The sequence below is a fragment of the Palaemon carinicauda genome, chromosome 3 (assembly GCF_036898095.1).
Source record: "Palaemon carinicauda isolate YSFRI2023 chromosome 3, ASM3689809v2, whole genome shotgun sequence".
Classification (NCBI taxonomy): Eukaryota; Metazoa; Arthropoda; class Malacostraca; order Decapoda; family Palaemonidae; genus Palaemon; species Palaemon carinicauda.
This window is the reverse complement of record NC_090727.1, coordinates 70,701,501-70,713,191: the sequence shown is the minus strand read 5'-3', so window position 1 is coordinate 70,713,191 and position 11,691 is coordinate 70,701,501. Positions and strand designations below refer to the sequence as shown.

The window sequence follows — 11,691 nt, the reverse complement described above, 5'->3', positions numbered from 1 at the left end:
ATTGTTGCTTACATTTATGTTATTTAATAGTGTCACTTTCAGCACTAAAAACTATGTCTATTTGAACTACTATTGACATTGTCTTGAATTCTACTATTGACATTGTCTTGAATTTTGTCACTTCTCTCTTGCAGTGTTGCCAGATACGGGGATTTATCCCTAGATTTGGGGATTTTGGATGTCTATGTGAATATTCTGTACAAATATCTATGGAGAAAAGTCAAAGGTGATTAAACTTCTATATTGTTGCAATTAGTTTAATTACATATGCATGAATTATAACGCGTAATTAATATATTTGTAGAAATGGGGATTTTTGGGTTATTTGGGGGATTTTTTTATTATGCGTTTTGAGGATTTTTAGACTAACCCATCTGGCAACACTGCTCATTTTTCAAGTTGTACATTCAACTTGTCATCCATATTCATGATTATTGTTTGATCGACCATGCTCATGGCGGAAGAAAGTCTTATTGTGTATTTGGGAATCTATTTTGTGTTATTTTGAACAAATTTCTGTGATTTAATACTTGGTAAGTTATGGTTCATTGTTTAGGCTGCTTTATTTGATATAAAAGGAGTATTGCATATGAGTTGAGTGTAAGAAATAAGGTGTTGTACATGTTCTAGTAGGTAAGGGTTAATGGAACCTTGTGTAGGCTACATGTTCTAGTAGCCAAGCCCATGAAACAGCTTGTATACTGGGTGCTATTTTTGCTTATCTTGATGAAAGGCTACTTTATGCTAGCCTCGAGGATAGCCTACTTTATGCAACCCTTGAGGATAGGCTACTTTATGCTAGCCTTGGGGATAAAGCCAAATTTTAAATGATTTTATGCTAGACCAGAAGATGAAGTATGCCTTTGAAGACGGACTATGCCTTTGAGGTATAAGTGTAAGGCCATTGTGTGTAGGTTCATATTTGGTGAAGATTACGCTTGGGTAATGATATAAACATTAATTTATATTCTTAAATAGTGATTGTGTATTTATTACAACTGCTTTACATAGTGGTTTATAATTTTGACCATCATTGTTGGGTAACACTCATTTTGGAATACCCTAACCTCACCTATAACAGTTATGGGCAACGGGATTTTTTCGGGATCACTAAGCAAGATTTATTTTTTCCTTTAAGCAAATGAACCAAGTGATAAAAAGGAACCACACCATAAATTTTGTTGTGAGGGTTTCCTATTTATAAATTTGTCACTTTGTATTTTTATTAGCAAGATTTTATAATACTTGTTAAAGAAACTTTTGTTATAACTTCTTTCCTTAAACTACCATAGCCTTAACCTTGCTCTACCATTAACTTACTAAAGCTTCGCCTAATTGTGTGTAACCAAGTGTGAAACTGGGAAATATTTTGGTGGGAGTATGCAAAAACTATGGTGATACAAGAATGCATCATAACCTAACCTTACCTAGGCAAAGGTTGAAAGTCAGTGCAACACTGAAATGCATCTTAGCCTAACCTAACCATTATACTCTGACTTCATCCTTAATGTAACTTGACCTATATGGTGCCGTGCCCTGCCTAGCACAAATTAACCTTCTAAAAAGTACATAATTATATACAGATTCAGCCTAACCTTCCCAAGCTTAATATAAGGGGCCACATCATTTTTGAAAACCAACCAATTCCTTGGAATCCATTAAACCGTAAAAATGCCTTACGGTGCTAATTACAATGATACAGTGGTCCCTCGCTAGTTCGCGGTTCAACTTTTGCGGGTTCAGAGCTTCGCGGGGCTAAAAAATATTAAAAAATTAAAAATATCAAAAAATATTAAAAAATTAATAATAATGAAAAATATTAAATTAAAATTAGAAATTACATTATTTTACAAATTTTGAAAACAAAATATTCAATTAGAATTAGTAATTGCATCATTTTACAAAATTTTAAAACTAAAAGAAATGCACGTCTGTATACGCTAAGCATCACGGGCATAAACGCAAGCTGATTGGCCAGCACTCGCTGAGAACTCGACTCCCCATTGGCCCATTCACTAGCCCAAGCTTCTCCCGATGCCCATCTCTCCACGCTTTTCTCGTATACGCTTCTCGCCATAGATCGCGGTTAGTTAGTCTTTGTCTCGCGGTGATTTTTTAAGTGTAAAAGTTTTGTGAAGCCCTTCGTGATGCCTCCCAAACGCTCTTTATCCCTTGGTGCATCTAGTGAACCGAAGAAAAAGCGAAAGATGTTAACAATTAACGAAAAAGTGAGTTTATTGGACAAGTTGAAAGCGGGAAATAGCTACGCAAGCGTAGCCCGACAATATGGCCTTAATGAATCCACGGTACGGTACATAAAGAAGGAAGAGAAGAACATCCGCAAAACTGCTGCAATATCTTTCACGAAAGATGCCAAAAGGGTTGTAAACACCCAGAATAAGACCATGGTGCGAATGGAAAATGCACTGGCTATTTGGATCCATGATTGTAGGGAGAAGAAAATCACCCTGGATACAAACATGATCCGAAGTAAGGCTAAAACTTTGTTTGATGCTATGGTGCCTGAGGGTGGTGACGACGACAACGTTCAAGATGAGGAAGAAAACGACGGCGACGAAGATGATCCTCTGCCTGGTACCTCAAGCCAGACTATCCCACGACGACCACGTACGACTTTCGTTGCCAGCAAGGGCTGGTTTGATAAGTTTAAGAGGCGATTCGGACTTCAGAGTGTGTCGTTGTATGGAGAGGCAGCCTCTGCAGACGAAGCAGCAGCGAGGCATTATGTTGAGGATGTGTTTCCGGAAATAATAGAAGAAAATGGCTATGTCCCGGAGCAAGTCTTTAATATGGATGAAACAGGCCTCTTCTGGAAGAGGATGCCGTCCCGAACATTTCTTTTCAAGGACGAACTTAAAAAGACAGGTTTCAAAGCTCACAAGGATCGAGTGACTCTGCTCATGTGTGGCAATGCTGCAGGATTCATGCTGAAGCCCGGCCTTATCTACAAGTCACAGAATCCTCGAGCATTGAAAAACAAGAACAAAGCCTTACTGCCAGTGTACTGGATGGCCAATAAAAAGGCATGGATCACCAAGGCCCTCACACTTGATTGGTTCCTTAACTCTTTCATACCACAGGTAAAGCTTTGCCTGGCTGAAAAGGGCCTGCCCTTTAAAGTGGTTCTCTTCATGGACTGTGCAGGAGGTCATGCAACTAATTTGCATTATGAAGGGGTACAGGTGGAGTTCCTTCCCCCCAACACCACTTCCCTTATACAGCCCATGGATCAGGGGGTTATTAGGGCCTTCAAAGCCCTCTACACTAAGTCAACAATGGAGGGTCTCATCTCCTCCATTGAAGAGACCGACGAGACCTTCAGCATCAAAGCTTATTGGAAGGACTACAACATAGCTACGTGTCTGGCTAATATTCAGAATGCCCTAAAGGACATGAAAGAACAGACACTCATCTCCAGCTGGAAGAAATTGTGGCCAAACAAAATCACTCATGACTATGAGGGTTTCACGCCTAACGAAATCCATCACTCTGCCGTTGATAAGGCTGTCAGGCTGGCTCGGTTGGTGCAGACTGAAGGCTTCTCGGATATGACGGCTGATGAAATTAACAATCTCATCGACTGCCACTCAAACCCACTGACAGAGGAGGACCTACAGGAAATGACCAAATCAGCGAGTGAGGAGGAAGACGAGTCTGCTAGTGACGAAGGTGACGAAGCTGAAGAAGGTGGCATTACATTGCATAATTTACAGGACCTCTTCAATGTTGCCAAAGACCTCCAAAAAAGGGCCAAAGAAATGGATGACAACATGGTAAGAGCCGTCGAATTCAGCAATCGTATTGATGACGTCATGGCTGTGTATAGGCGCATCTTCGTCGACAAAAAAAAACAACGTTCACAACTCCCAATAACGATGTTTCTTACGCGCAAAAAACCAGAAGAAGATCCTCCTGCAGCCGCTACACCGCCTCCTGCATCCCTTACACCACCTCCTATAACCACTACGCCACCTCCTATAGCCACTACGCCTCCTCCTGCATCCATTACGACACCTCCTGCAGCCACTACGCCGCCTCCTGCAGCTTCTCCTGCATCGTCTGCGGCGTCATCCGAGGAGCAGTAAAGCTCTTCATGCCCCTGTGCAGTCATTCATCATTATCACCTCATCGTACTGCACAGGTCTTTTCATCAACTACGCTTAGAAGAACTTATTGTAAGAGGTAAGTTAAATGTTTTATTGTTTGATTGTTTAACATGAATCTCTCTCTCTCTCTCTCTCTCTCTCCACCCATTTTCTATATGGTATGGTACAATTTTATTTATGTATTAACTGTAATCTTAAACCCCCAGAAATAGAAATTATAAATGTTAATTTGTTGCGCAAAACGACGGACTAATTATGTTAGCTAGTTTTTGAAAGCTGATAACGATAATTGGTTGTTCGCAAGTAAATTGTTCGGTAGAACAGTGTTCTAGACCCTCAATTGTTATTGTAAACAGACAACATATTTTACAGTTTTTTTTTTTGTTATAACATGAATTTCACTCTCTCTCTCTCTCTCTCTACCCGTATTCTATATGGTGTACTGTATACAGGGGGGGTATATATACGTTTTTTTAAGCATTTTTGAAGAGGCGCCGCTACTTCGCGGATTTTCAGTTTTCGCGGGTGGTCTCGGTCCCCATTAACCGCGATAACCGAGGGACCACTGTATAGCCTATTTTGTCTCAAGTCTCAAACCACATTTTCCAATAGTTAAATTATACTGTATTTCATTGCAAACTTTTTTTGGCTATAGTGAAACCTTTAACCCGAATCTTGGTTTAACTGCCAAATGATATCTGTAGCTCCTACCAGTCGGACAATATTTTTAGGCCTTCTAAATGGTTTTGGTATTATTACAGTTCCATCCATTATGGGAAATCTATTATAATAATATATTTCCCGAGTAAAGCAAGTCTTTTGTATTATTTCTGTAAAATATCATATGTCGCAAATGCCTAGTTCTTTATATATCGACGATCAAACTCACGCTACTCATGTCTTCCTCCCAGATTCTTTCTAAGTCTGTTGTTATTGTTGACTGTGTCTTGTATTTACTTAAATGAGCCCTGTAACCACTATAATCCGCAGACAAACTAGTCCACTATGAAGTGTTACACGTTTGGCCAATCACAGCACCTGTCCACTATGACGTCGCACATGTTTGGCCAATCACAGCGCGACAATACAACAGCGCGACAATACATTATCTTACCCAGACATTTCATTTCGTTCTTAGACATGAAGGCCATAGCAAGCACATCATCTCATATTGCACAAGAAGTTGAAATTCCATCTTCTTGTCCTGACTGTTTCCTAACTTACAATGAATATGGAAAAACTAGTGGATTTGTGCCAGAGACACAATTTAATTTTACAAAATAAAAATTGTCCTGCATGTCAATGAACCTTCGCAACGGCTCCACGTTTTCCTCAAAGCACCAGCACATCTTTATGAACCAACAGTTTAAGGTAAGCTTCATTAATTTATAGAGTATATTATAATGGTGATAGTATAACGATGTATACAGCAGTACCATCACTTTGGATTTGGTTTGATGGATGTGTTAGGTAGTGGCTGTAAGGAGGGGGGGGGGGGGGGTAGCAGGGGCTAGGCTTAGGTAGGGGTACAGGGCCCTAGGTTAGGTGATTGTATCAAGTTTGGTAGTGTCCCGAAACTCACTGTGGCCTTAAGGGGGGGTCGCAGGGGGGCAGAGGCCCCCCCGGTAGGCCTAGGTAGGCGTACAGGGCCCCTAGGTAGGGGTACAGGCCCCCTAGGCTAGGTTAGGTGGGTTTATTAGGTTCAGTAGTGCCCTGAAAATCACTGTGGCCTTTGGGGGGGGGGGGGTCGCAGGGGGGGAGCCCCCCCCCCCCCTGCAGGGCTAGGTAGGGGTATAGGGGGAGGATTGGTGGAAGGACAAGTATTCATTTATTGCAAATATCATTTGACGCCTCCCCCCCACCCAAAACCCCGGTTCCCACCTGGTGTCCCCCATAATTGTTAGGATGAAGTAGGGTCTTTCTGCATTCTAGAACAACTTGTTGTTTTAACTCCAATTACATAGTAAATCTCTAAATCGGATCGTTTGCGGTCAAAATAAACGTTAAATTCGTTGGAACTACACTATTTCTGATGCAACAAATATATTTTTATTCCAGTTTCCCAATAATGAATGAAACTGTAAATTTACCACTTTTTTTTTTTTAGGTCATTTTCACACCAAAGTGTGGTATGACGCATGCTATGGGCCACTTTGGAGTAAAAGTGCCTTTAAGGTAGTGGGTAATTCTATAGGAGAGTTGTTTGGTGCATTCTTTAAACTTCAGAACCAAGGCAATAAGTAGTGGTTTGGTCTTAAGCATAGGTACCAAGGGCCACCTAAAAAAAACACGTCTACGGGTACACTATAGAGTCCTTTAAATACACGTCATCAAACTTCCGGTCCGCCATCTTGGAGGGCAAACAAAAACGTGTTCAGTGATTAGCTATGGTTAAACTATTGAATAATTAGCCATTTCATCACATTCACATTCACACAATGCCCAGTTTGTTCCGTAACCGAAATACAAACCACGCTATTTACATTGGGTTTACCTTTTAGCGCAGCTGAAATGGCGAGCCATTAGAATTTAACGAGGGTGTATTACCCCCGCGCTAGTTAGCGGGGGGTAGGGGAGTGGTAGCTAGCTATCCCCCCCCCCCCTCACACACAAATGAATGCTCACTTTCACTTTTGGCTCGGACTGTGACAGACGTCTCTGTCATGGTCCTCTCTTGACAGCCATTGTTTGTTTTGTCTTTACTTAATCGCTCACTTTTCTTTCACTCAATATATATATAAACATGTTTTCATGTTTGTATATTTATTTGAGTATAGAAATCAGTAAGTTTCCTTTTCAGAGTTGTGTGTGTAGTGTGCAATATCTACGTGGAGTCCTCAGCAGTTAGGCCACCACAGCGTAATTTTATGGGTGGCGAACGAGTTTAACTTCGGTCTTTCTCTCTCTCTCTCTCGAGGTCGTTCACCCTTTTACTACGTGTTACTTCGCCCTTGTAGCTTCCTTTCCGTGTGGGGGGGTTGCTACGCCGTACGTTTGTCTCGATCAGTTTATGAATCTAATTGTAGTTGTTAATTTTTCAGCTTGTAGAACGATTCCTTTCGAGGATTTCGTTCTTTCTTTACTGTTCATTAATTTTTAAATTACATAATTACATAGTTTCATAATTATAATTGTTATAATTCTGTTTTGGTTACAGCTCTCCTTCCGTGAGTGTAAGTGGTTGTGAGGACACGTGCCTGTTGTGTAATTCTTGTTTCCTTTCCCTCGGGATTCCTCTTCGAAGCCTTCCCAGGGGAATGAATGTGTACTAATGATTTTTTTTTTTTTTTTACAGTTAACGATCTAGTTCTTTTCTCTAATATGGCAACGGTGTGAGCTGTCTTGTTGAGGCCTGGGGATTCGGCTGTTGCTGCCTCCCCCCTTGGATTTTCGTCAGGGGCATGTCTCCTTCTACTGGAAGTACTCCCGTGACGACGGACAGCTCTCCAGTTCATTTTAGAACTCTCAGGAGGCTTGCTTCCTTGGGCGGGTAACTTTCCTTCCGAGGGAAGTTTTTCCTGTCCAGGCTTGAGTTTTTCCCCTTTTGGGGGGTTTTTCTCTTGCCTTTTTTTCGTGCGACTATGCTCTTGGTGCTGAGCAGTCACACCTGCAGTTTCGCTCAAGGGGCTGGGCAACTGCAGGAGCCCCTCTTCGGAGGATTGCTCCTTTTAGGTCACTGGCTGACCAGTCTCTTCTACGAAGTGTTTCTCTTTTGTTCGCGAGAGAGTACACTCATAGAGACTCCTCTTCGGAGTATTCTTCTGCTGCTGTTGCTGTTGGCCTCCTTCGCCGTAAGGCCCACCGTTCGCCTCGTCGTAAGGGCCTCTCATCTCCTTATAAGGGTGCTAAGAGGAGCCTTTTTGAATCTCCGTTTGCAGCCTACAACTCCTTCTTCTTGATCTTCCGCCTTGGTGCAGATGGACAGCAGTCTGATCTCGTCTTCCGACGGGCAACGGTCTTCCCGACAGACAACGGTCTTCCAACGGACATCAGTCTCCAGGCGGACAGGCAACGGTCTTCCGATGGACATCTGTCTCCCGATGGACAACGTTCCCTTCGGGGCAAGGGGTTGCCTCCCACGGGGGTTCTTCCCTTGCGTGTCATGGTTCCCCTGCGCGCCATTCTACTATGTTCTCTCCTGCTCCTGCTCAGTGTTAGCGCACAGGGGCGCTCCTGCTCATCAGCGCTTCCTGATCGCTAGCGCTCTCCTTTCGCCAGCGCTCTCCTGTTTGTCAGCTGTTCCTGTTGGTTACTGTTACGCGCCCTGTGCGCCCACGTTCGCCCTCACGATCTAGAACTTCGGTTCAGGTCTGGGTCAAGGACTCTTCTTCTATGCGCAGGCTTCCACGCGTTGCCTTCTGCTCGTCAGCGATCATCAGCTCGCCAGCGATCACCTGCTCGCCAGCGTTCACCTGCTCGCCAGCGCGCACAGGCGATTTTAGTATCGCCTATTCAACAGCGTTCTACACGTCAGCGATCACCTGTCTCTCGGCGATCTTCGGATCGCCCGCGTGTGTTACAGCCGGCGCGCCAACGTTCTCCAACGCTTCTGAAGGAACATGGTTCGCCAGCTACTAGCTCGCCATCGCCCACCTGCGCATGCTGCTCGCCATCGCGCGATCGCCCACCTGCGCATGCTGCTCGCCATCGCCCACCTGCGCTTCTGCTCGCCATCGCTCACCTGCGCATGCTGCTCGCCATCGCCCACCTGCGCATGCTGCTCGCCATCGCCCACCTGCGCATGCTGCTCGCCATCGCCCACCTGCGCATGCTGCTCGCCATTGCGCGATCGCCCTCCTGCGGATGCTGCTCGCCATCGTGCGATCGCCCACCTGCGGATGCTGCTCGCCATCGCCCACCTGCGCATGCTGCTCGCCATCGCGCGATCGCCCACCTGCGCATGCTGCTCGCCATCGCGCGATCGCCCACCTGCGCATGCTGCTCGCCATCGCGCGATCGCCCACCTGCGCATGCTGCTCGCCATCGCCCACCTGCGCATGCTGCTCGCCATCGCCCACCTGCGCATGCTGCTCGCCATCGCGCGATCGCCCACCTGCGCATGCTGCTCGCCATCGCGCGATCGCCCACCTGCGCATGCTGCTCGCCATCGCGCGATCGCTCACCTGCGCATGCTGCTCGCCATCGCTCGCCATCGCTCGCCAATGCGTCGACATGCCATAACGCGCCTTCGCCAACCTGCGCGTTAGCGCTCACCAGCTCACCACCGATCGCCTGTTGATCCATATCGGCAGCGGTCTTCCTCGCCCACGCAGCAGCGCGTTTCCTCGCCATCGCTCTAACACTTGCGCGCGCGACCGTTCGCCTGCGCGCCCCGCGCGACTGTTCGCCTACGCGCCCGCGCGACCTCTCTCCTGCGCGTCCGGGCGATCATTCGCCTGCGCGCCCCGCGCGATCATTCGCCTGCCCGCCCGCGCGATCATTCGCCTGCGCGCCCACACGTCCATGTGCCTGCACGTCTACACTCATGCGCGTCCGCGCACATGCTCTCCAATGTTCGCCCGCGCGCGAATCAACGGTATTCCATCGCTCGGACGGACGGTGTTCCGTCGCGCGGACCGGCGGTGTTCCGTCGCGCGGACTGGCGGTGTTCCGTCGCGCGGACCGGCGGTGTTCCGTCGCGCGGACCGGCGGTGTTCCGTCGCGCGGACCGGCGGTGTTCCGTCGCGCGGACCGGCGGTGTTCCGTCGCGCGGACCGGCGGTGTTCCGTCGCGCGGACCGGCGGTGTTCCGTCGCGCGGACCGGCGGTGTTCCGTCGCGCGGACCGGCGGTGTTCCGTCGCGCGGACCGGCGGTGTTCCGTCGCGCGGACCGGCGGTGTTCCGTCGCGCGGACCGGCGGTGTTCCGTCGCGCGGACCGGCGGTGTTCCGTCGCGCGAACCGGCGGTGTTCCGTCGCGCGAACCGGCGGTGTTTCTTCGCACGAACGTCGGCTTAATTATTTCAGTATCCATTGCTCGTCTATGGGTTATCGCTCGCCGACCACCAGCTCTCGCCCTTCCTACCACGCTTGCCCTCCTTCTGCGCTCCTTCGCTCACCTTCGTTTGCGTTCCTGCGTGACCGCGCATGACGCTTCCACGTTCGCCCACGCGCAAATCTTTGAATTGCCATCGCACGAGCTCCAGGGCGATTGCGACCACGATTCCCAATGGGGTTTTCGCAGCATGGCCAGCCTGGCGAGTTCTTCTGGAGCATATTTCCAGAACACGGCCTCACCCCGTAAACGCAGAGCATGGCACTTCCAAGAATAGAAAGGAACTTCAGGGAGGTCTGAGCAACACTCCTCTTTCCAGAACCTGGGTTAGCCTTTCCCCGTCATTCCCTGGAAGGATTTTTGGCGGGGGCTTTCCGTTTGAGATTTCTCCATCGGCCAAGTGGTGACTGCTTACCCCTTCCTCTGGGGGCTTACCAGGTCCTTTCCCTCCTCGGTTACGGCCCGAGGTTTGGTTCAAGGAAACTACAGGAAGATCATGGGTACTTTCCTCCTCTCGGGCTCAGGCACCTTGGCCTTTCGTCGTTAAGTATCTAACTTGCGGACAAGCTCGATGTTGTACCATCTGGACGCGCTGACTGAGGGCTTCCTTCGGGTGTCCCATCTGTGGAGGTCGACGACCTCAGACACCCTTCCATCCTGGAGAAGAGTTTGTTTGTGCCCAAGGACAGAGACTTAGACAGTGGCTGTGCGGAAGAAATCGACTTCCGTTTTCACTCCTCCAAGGCGCTTTCTTCCAGACTCTGCAGGGCTCCAGCGCCCTTTTCTTTCAACCACGTTGGCCTAAGTTATCGGCTACGACAACTGGGACAAGGTGTCCAATTGCAGTTTCCTCCTGTCAGGAACAGATGGCACGGGAGGCTCCCCCGGATGGGGCATAGTCCTAAAAGGAGCGGCAGACTTCACGAACTCTAGGATTGTAGGGTTCTCGCTGGGAGGATGCTTAAGGTTACTCATCCGGATGACAGCTTCCCGATGCCCATTCCCGCACAATCTCTGTGATCAGCCAAGGATATCGCGCCAGCCGTCTCTGTCAGCGAATTCAGTGTCTCTGAACCTCTACGCCATAGCGTCGGCAAGAGTTGCCCGGTTGGGCAGAATGATCCATACCTTAGGCGAAGGTCCTCCATAGGATCATCGACGGCTTCACCCTCGGCCTCTTCAGTCGATCCTTTCTTGTAAAGAAGGATCTGAGAGGGGAGTTCCGTAGTCGACATCTCAGCCCTGATCAAGTTTGTCGAACAAACTTCGGCCAGCGTAGAACAGCAGAATTGATCAGACTGGTAACGAGGCGACAAGACTCCTTAAACCCAGGATCGGAAGGACGGGTACTTTCAGTTTCCGTTCCATCCATCTTCCAGGGAGCTCGTCGAATCCAGCCTAGACTGCAAGTATTCCTGCTTATGATGCAGTGTGGCTATCCCGCCGTGGCATAGCAGGTTTTTTTCCCCCAGAGAACTCTCCCTGCTTTCCTCATGGCCGCTCAGGTGCAGGCTTCCGCCTCCTCTGCTATTTGGAGGGCTGGTCAACTCCGGTAGGCTCGGGTTCGACCTT

At 47.8% G+C, this 11,691-nt stretch overlaps 1 long non-coding RNA gene across 1 annotated transcript in view; it reads left to right on the top strand.

Moving 5' to 3' along the window:
* Nucleotides 1-418: 418 nt before the first annotated feature.
* The window catches only part of LOC137638332 (uncharacterized), a 45,460-nt gene continuing 34,187 nt past the window's right edge, over nucleotides 419-11,691 (top strand). The window contains exon 1 of the long non-coding RNA XR_011044063.1: nucleotides 419-533. This is a non-coding gene — a long non-coding RNA (uncharacterized lncRNA). The remainder of the gene's footprint in view (nucleotides 534-11,691) is intronic.